The following is a 7,858-nucleotide window of genomic DNA, read 5'->3' as shown; positions in this document are numbered from 1 at the left end:
CAACAAAAATCAATAGGAAATGATTTAACATAAAATATACAAATTTCTAGAATGAGGACTTTCACAGAAAAGGAAGGAGACAACAATGAAAATGAATTTTCTTAAAAAATAACATTCCCTTATTTTGTCCCTGCTACTCAACACTCAAAACCAAGTCTGTACAAAACTAGGTAACACAGAAAAGGACCAGAAAGGATATTACATTGTAAAGTCTTAGGACCTACCCTAAACTTCTGTCCTCATCAAGACCCTCAAAGAGCTGGGGTTCCCAGGTCCACTGGAGAAAGTGAGTGGTCTCTGACCATCACCCCTGCTTCGCCAAAGACGGCCCCAGGTCACTCACTGTCAAACTTCACGTAATTGACCTGAACAGAGATGGAACCTCCCCGGTAGCTGCCCCACTTCTTCTTGGTTTTCTCATGCCGGAAGGACTTGCCTTTGGTGAACTTCAAAACCTAATTGGCTTGCTCTCCCCCGTCTCCAGCTGCACCTCGCTTGGCATCAAAGAAGTTGTCTGCCACTTGTGAATCCACCTCAATTTCCTCCTCCCTGACCCTTCGGAATGGGGATGATGCCCTTTTTTCTCCTTTCTTCCTTTTTGGAAATGTGTTAGGGGTCTGAAGCTTTATCTTTTTAGCCTGAGGAGTCTCTGCCTCATTGGCAGCCTCATTCTGCTTCCGCTTCTTTAATGAACCTGGTTTGGAAACTGCCACTGCTGCCTTTTTCTTTTCTTCCTCCTCGCTGTTCTTAGCTGCTTTTCCATTCTGGGCAGTCAGTGCAGAGGTGCCGTTGGCCTTGAGGGCTTGTGGTCTTGGAGTGCCTTTGCCCTTGGGCTTCTCTTCTTCCTCCTCACTGGAGTCATCAAGGAAGAACTACTGCTGCTCTCATCCTTTCCTTTCTTTGCAGAGGCTGGCTTGGAAGGGGTTGCACCTCCTGCTACCTCCTGTGGCTTCTTCTTAACTGCAGTCTTGGATGTCTTCTCTTCTTCCTCCTCCTCACTGCTGGAGCTGTCTGAATCAGAGCTGCTGTCCCTACTACCCTGAGGAGCCTGCTTGGCAGGCAGAGGTGGAGCTGCTTTGGCAGTCACCTTGGGCTTAGTGGTGGCCACTGTCTTTGTCTTGTCTTCCTCACTGGAGCTGCTGTCAGCCTTTCGCATGAGAGGCTTCTGGCCACCACCCAAAGATTGCTTAGGGGCTGCAGCTGGCTTCACTGCGGGTGACTTGGTGGTGCCAGCTGGCTTATTTGAGGAATTCTTGGTGGTACCAGCTGGCTTGGAAGAATCTTCATCATCCTCAGAGCTCTCTGCTGCTTTCTTTGCTGGAGGTGGTTTAGTTGTTGCTTTAGAGACGACTGCCTTAGCTGGGGGTTTCTTCTCTTCTTCGGAACTTGAATCAGATTCATCGCTGCTGTCTTCACTGCTTCCCACAGGCTGCTGCTTCTCCACAGCCTTCTTGGGAGGCTGGGTTCCCAGGGTCTTTTTTGGTGGGGGAGCAGAAGTTGGGGGTACTGAACTGTATGGACTTGGTTTACTTTTCATGGTTTTTTTCTGCTGTTCTTCCTCCTCACTGGAAGAATTCTCACTGCTGGAACTCTTCTGGGTAGGGGTGGCAGCTGCTTTCACTGGGGCCTTGGCCACAACTTGCTTTTCAGGTACAGTCTTCTTGGGGGTGGCCGCTGCCTTCTCCTCCTCTGAGTCATTACTGCTGCTGCTGCTGCTACTGGCTGATTTACCATTGACTACTTTAGATGCTGCTCAAGCTGGTTTAGGTGGGGCTTTAGCCTGAGGTTTAGCTGCCACAGGTGTTATCTTTAGCTTCTGGTTCTTTGGTGGCTCATCCTCAGAGCTTGAGTCAGAATCAGAATCAGAATCCGAGCTCTTGGCCTTCTTAGGAGAAACTTTGGCTGCCTTGGCTTGGGGCTTAACTCCCTTCTGGACAGGCTGTTTCTTTTGGTCCTCCTCATCATCATCATCACTGGATTCTTCACTGCTGCTGCTCTCTGACACTTTGGCTGCAGCCTTCCCAGGAGGCAGACCAACTCGCTTGGCAGATACAGCAGGCTTCTTTGCTGGAGGCCCTTGAACTTCTCCTCACTGCTGTCCTCACTACTGTCGCTGGATGAGGCCTTCTTAGCTTTCTTAGTCACTGGTCCATTTGCCTGTAACTTTCACTTTGGGGCCTTGGCAGACTTGAGCCAGAAGCTATAGATGTCTAAGAGGGAAGAGGCATTGGCATCCTGCTGTGTAGCTCCTGTCACTTTGGTGAACTTATTGGCCACCTCCGAGAGTTGGTTATCGCGCAGGAAGCTGAGGACGAGGGGATACAGGTCGCTGGGAACCATGCGGCACAAGCTGGCATCCGCCATCCTCCGGGCAATACACGTCACTACCATTGTCGACGCAGTATGACTCAGGAACCCCGAATTTATCCATTTCTTTTAGCTTTTCTGGTTTATTTGCATAGAGGTGTTTGTAGTATTCTCTGATGGTAGTTTGTTTTTCTGTGAGATTAGTGGTGATATCCCCTTTATCACTTTTTATTGCATCTATTTGATTCCTCTCTCTTTTCTTCTTTATTAGTCTGGCTAGCAGTCTATCTATTTTGTTGATCCTTTAAAAAAACCAGCTCCTGGATTCATTGATTTTTTGAAGGGTTTTTTGTGTCTCTATCTCCTTCAGTTCTGCTCTGTCTTCTGCTGCCTTTTGAATTTCTTTGCTCTTGCTTCTCTACTTCCTTTAATTGTGATGTTAGGATGTCAATTTTAGATCTTTCCTGCTTTCTCTTGTGGGCATTTAGTGCTATAAATTTCCCTCTACACACTGCTTTAAATGTGTCCCAGACATTCTGGTACTTTGTGTCTTTATTCTCATTGGTTTCAAAGAACATCTTTATTTCTGCCTTCATTTCATTATTTACTCAGTAGTCAGTCAGGAGCAGGTTGTTCAGTTTCCATGTAGTTATGTGGTTTTGAATGAGTTTTTTAATCCTGAGTTCTATTTTGACTGTCATGATTTTCATTCTTTTGCATTTGCTGAGGACAAATGCATTTGCATTTGTCTTAGTGCGAGATAGGTGGTCAATTTTAGAGTAAGTGCAATGTGGTGCTGAGAAGAATGTATATTCTGTTGATTTGGGATGGAGAGTTCTGCAGAGGTCTGTTAGGTTTGCTTGATCCAGAGCTGAGTTCAATTCCCGGATATCCTTATTAATTTTCTGTCTTGTTGATCTGTCTAATATTGACAGTGGGGTGTTAAATTCTCCCACTATTATTGTGTGGGAGTCTAAGTGTAGCTTTTTAAGAACTTTTTTTGTGAATTGAGGTGCTCCTGTATTGGGTGCATATATATTTAGAATAGTTAGCGCCTCTCATTGCATTGATCATTTTAATGTTATGTAATGCCTTTCTTTGTCTCTTTTGATCTTTGTTAGTTTAAAGTCTGTTTTGTCAGAGACTAGCTTTGCAACCCTGGCTCTTTTTTTGCTTTTCATTTGCTTGGTAAATCTTCCTCCATCCCTTTATTTTGAGCCTATATGTGTCTTTGCATGTGAGATAGGTCTCCTGAATACAGCATACCAATGGGTCTTGACTCTTTATCTAGTTTGCCAGTCTGTGTCTTTTAATTGGGGCATTTAGCTCATTTACACTTAAGGATAATATTGTTATATGTGAATTTGATCCTCTCATTATGATGCTAGCTGGTTATTTTGCCCGTTAGTTGATGCAGTTTCTTCATAGCATTGATGGTCTTTACAATTTGGTGTGTTTTAGCAGTGGCTGGTACCGGTTGTTCCTTTCCATGTTTAGTGATTCCTTCAGGAGCTCTTGTAATGCAGGCATGGTGGTGACAACATCTCTCAGCCTTTGCTTGTCTGTAAAGGATTTTATTTCTCCTTTGCTTTTGAAGCTTAGTTTGGTTGGATATGAAATTCTGGGTTGAAAATTCTTTTAAGAATGTTGAATATAGGCTTCTACTCTTTTCTCGCTTGTAGAGTTTCTGCCAAGAGATCTGCCATTAGTCTGATGGGCTTTCCTTTGTGGGTAACCCGACCTTTCTTTCTGGCTGCCCTTAACATTTTTTCCTTCATTTCAACCTTGGTGAATCGGATGATTATGTGTTTTGGGGTTGCTGTTCTCAAGGAGTATCTTTCTGGTGTTCTTCGTATTTTCTGAATTTGAATGTTTGCCTGCCTTGCTGGGTTTGAGAAATTCGCTGCATAATATCTTGAAGAGTATTTTCCAACTTGGATCCATTCTCCTTGTCACTTTCAGGTACACCAATCAAACATAGATTTGGTCTTTTCACATTGTCCCGTATTTCTTGAAGGTTTTATTTGTTTCTTTTCACTCTTTTATCTCTAATCTTGTTTTCTCACTTTATTTCATTGAGTTGATCTTCAATCTCTGATATCCTTTCTTCCACTTGATTGATTCAGCTATTGATACTTTTGTATACTTCACGAAATTCTTGTGCTGTAATTTTCAGCTCCATCAGGTCATTTATGTTCTTCTCTAAACTGGTTATTCTTGTTATCAATTCATATAAACAATTTTCAAGGTTCTTAGCTTCCTTGCATTGGCTTAGAATGTGCTCCTTTAGCTTGGAGGAGTTTGTTATTACCCACCTTCTGAAGCCTACTTTTGTCAATTTGTCAAATGGATTCTCTGGCCAGTTTTGTTCCCGTGCTGGTGAGGAGTTGTGATCCTTTGGAGGAGAAGAGGCATTCTGGTTTTTGGAATTTTCAGCCTTTTTGTGCTGGTTTTTCCTCATCTTCATGGGTTTACCTGCCTTTGGTCTTTGAAGTCAGTGACCTTTGGATGGGGTCTCTGAGTGGACGTCCTTTTTGTTGATATTAATAGCATTCATATCTGTTTGTTAGTTTTCTTCGTAACAGTTAGGCCTCTCTGCTGCAGGTCTACTGGAGCTTGCTGGAGGTCCACTCCAGACCCTGTTTGCCTGGGTATCACCAGCGGAGACTGCAGACTAGCAGATTGTGGCCTGTTCCTTCCTCTGGGAGCTTTGTCCCAGAGGGGCACCCATCCTCTGCCAGCGAGAGAGCTCTTCTGTATGAGGTGTCTGTCGGCCCCCACTGAGAGGTGTCTTCCAGTCAGGATACACAGGGAGTGAGGGACCCACTTGAGGAAGTAGTCTGTCCCTTATCAGAGCTCAAACACTGTGCTTGGAGGTCCACTGCTCTCTTCACAGCTGTCAGGCTGGGATGTTGAAGTCTGCTAAAGCTGTGCCCACAATTACCCCTTTGCCCAGGTGCTCTGTCCCAGGGAGATGGGAGTTTTATCTATACATCCATGACTGGGCCTGCTGTTTTTGTTTTTATAGGTGCTCTGCCCAGAGAGAAGAGGCAGTCTAGCCACAGTGGCCTTGCTGAGCTGTGGTGGACTTTGCCCAGTTCAAACCTTTTGGTGGCTTTGTTTACACTGTGAGGGTAAAACTGCCTACTCAAACCTCAGCAATGGCAAACACCCCTCCCATCACCTAGCTGGAGCATCCCAGGTTGAGCTCATGGTGCAGTGCTAGCAGCGAGAATTTCAAGCCAGTGGATCTTAGCTTGCTGGGCTCCATGAGGGTAGGACCTGCTGTGCCAGACCATTTAGCTCCTTGGCTTCAGCCCCTTATCCAGGGGAGTGAACGATTCTGTCTCACTGGCATTCCAGGTGCCACTGGGGTATGGAAAAAAAGCTCCTGTGGCTACCTCAGTGTCTGCTCAAATGGCCGCCCAGTTTTATGCTTGAAACCCAGGGCTGTGGTGGTGTAGGCACTGGAGAGAATCTTCTGGCTTGCAGATTGTGAAGACCATGGGAAAAGCTCAGTATCTTGGCTGGGGTGCACAGTACAGTTCCTAATGGCTTCCCTTGGTTAGCAGAGGGAGTTCCCCAACCCCTTGGGCTTCCTGGGGGAGGTGACACCCCACTTTGCTTCAGCTCGCCCTCCATGGCCTGCACCCACTGTCCAACCATTCCCAGTGAGATAAACCATGTACTTCAGTTCGAAATGCAGAAATCACCCACCTTATGCGTCAATCTTGCTGGGAGCTGGAGACCAGAGCTGCTTTTATTTGGCCATCTTGCCCTAGTTCCCCTTGGCAAACATTCTTCTACTTTTTTATGTCCATGAATTGAATTGTTTTGATTTTCAGCAATCACAAATAAGTGAGAACATGCAACGTTAGTTTTTCTAGATATAACATATTTCACTTAACATAATGACCTCCAGTTCCATCCATGATGTGGCAAATGACAAGATCTAATTTTTTTGAGTGGCTGCATAGTACTCCATTGAGTATATATACTATATTTTAAAATCCAATCATCTGTTGATGGGCATTTAGTTTGCTTCCAAATCTTAGCTACTGTGAACAGTACTGCAACAAACATGGGAGTACAGATATCTCTTCAATGTACTAATTTTCTTTCTTTTGGGTATATACTCCCAGCAGTAAGAATGCAGGATCACATGGTTGCTACATTTTTAGTTTCTTGAGGAACCTCCAAACAGTTTTCCATAGAGGTTATACTAATTTACATTCCCCCCAATAATGTATGAGTGTTACCTTTTTTTTTTCACATCCTCTCCAGCATTTTTTAATATCTGTCTTTTGGATAAAATCCATTTTAACTGGGATGAGATGATATCTCATTTTAGTTTTGATTTTCATTTCTCTAATGATGAATGATATTGAGCACCTTTTCATATGCTGATTTGCCATTTGTATGTCTTTGTTTGAGAAATGCCTATTTAAATCATTTGCCCATTTCAAAATTGGATTATTAGATTTTTTTTCCCTATGCAGTTGTTTGAGCTCCTTACATAGTCTGGTTCTTAATCCCTTGTCAGATGGATGGTTTGTAAACATTTCCTCTCATTCTGTGGGTTGTCTCTTCACTATATTTTCTTTGTGGTGCAGAAGGTTTTAACTTGATTTGATTTGTCTGTGCTTGTGGGGTATTATTTAGAAAATTTTTGCCCAGACCAATGTCTTGGAGCATTTCCCTAATGTTTTTGTATAGTTGCTTCATAGTTTGAAGTCTTAGATTTAAATCTTTCATCCATTTTAATTTTTTTGTGTATTGTGAGAGCTAAGAGTCACATTTCATTCTTCCACCTGTGGATATCTATGTTTCCAAGCACAATTTATTGAAGAAACTGTCTTTTCCCCGGCATATTTTCTTGTGAACTTTGGCAAAAATGAGTTTATTGTATATGTGTGGATTTGTTTTTGATTTCTCTATTCTGTTTCATTGGTCTGTGTGTCTGTTTTTATGCCAGTACCATGCTGTTTTGGTTACTATAATTTGAAGTCAAGTAATGAGATTGCTCCAGCTTTGTTGTTTCTGCTCAGAATCACTTTGGATGTTCTGGGTCTTTCATCATTCTATATAAATATTAGGATCTTCTTTTCTATTTCTGTGAAGAAAGTCTTTGGTTTTTTGGTAGGGATTGCATTGAATTTGTAGATTGCTTTGGGTAGTGTGGACATTTTGACAATGTTGATTCTTCAAATCCATGAACATGGAATATTTTTTATTTACATGTGTTTGTCTGGTTTCCAAAATTCATATAGTTATTGATTTGTAGTTTTATTACATCATGGCCAGAGAAAATACTTGAAATTATTTCAGGTTTTCTGAATGATTTAAGAATTATTTTGAGACCTAACATATGGCCTATCCTTGAGAATGATCTATTTGCTGAGAAGAATGTGTATTTTCCAGCCTTTGGATAAAATTTTCTGTAAATTTCTATTAGGTCCATTTGTTTTGTGGCATCGATTAAATCTGATGTTTCTTTGTTGATATTTTGTCTGGAAGAACTGTCTAATGCTGAAAGTGAGGTGTTGAAGTC

General features: G+C 42.7%; 1 pseudogene; it reads right to left on the bottom strand.

The window, feature by feature from the left end:
- Nucleotides 1-335: 335 nt before the first annotated feature.
- On the bottom strand, nt 336-2,364 carry LOC105719592 (nucleolar and coiled-body phosphoprotein 1-like; annotated as a pseudogene).
- Between the last annotated feature and the right edge of the window lie 5,494 nt (nt 2,365-7,858).

The sequence above is a fragment of the Aotus nancymaae genome, unplaced genomic scaffold (assembly GCF_030222135.1).
Source record: "Aotus nancymaae isolate 86718 unplaced genomic scaffold, 86718_ANA_hifiasm-v0.15.2.pri h1tg000004l, whole genome shotgun sequence".
Classification (NCBI taxonomy): domain Eukaryota; kingdom Metazoa; phylum Chordata; class Mammalia; order Primates; family Aotidae; genus Aotus; species Aotus nancymaae.
Note: the sequence above shows the minus strand (reverse complement) of the source record. Positions and strands in the feature narration are given on the sequence as shown.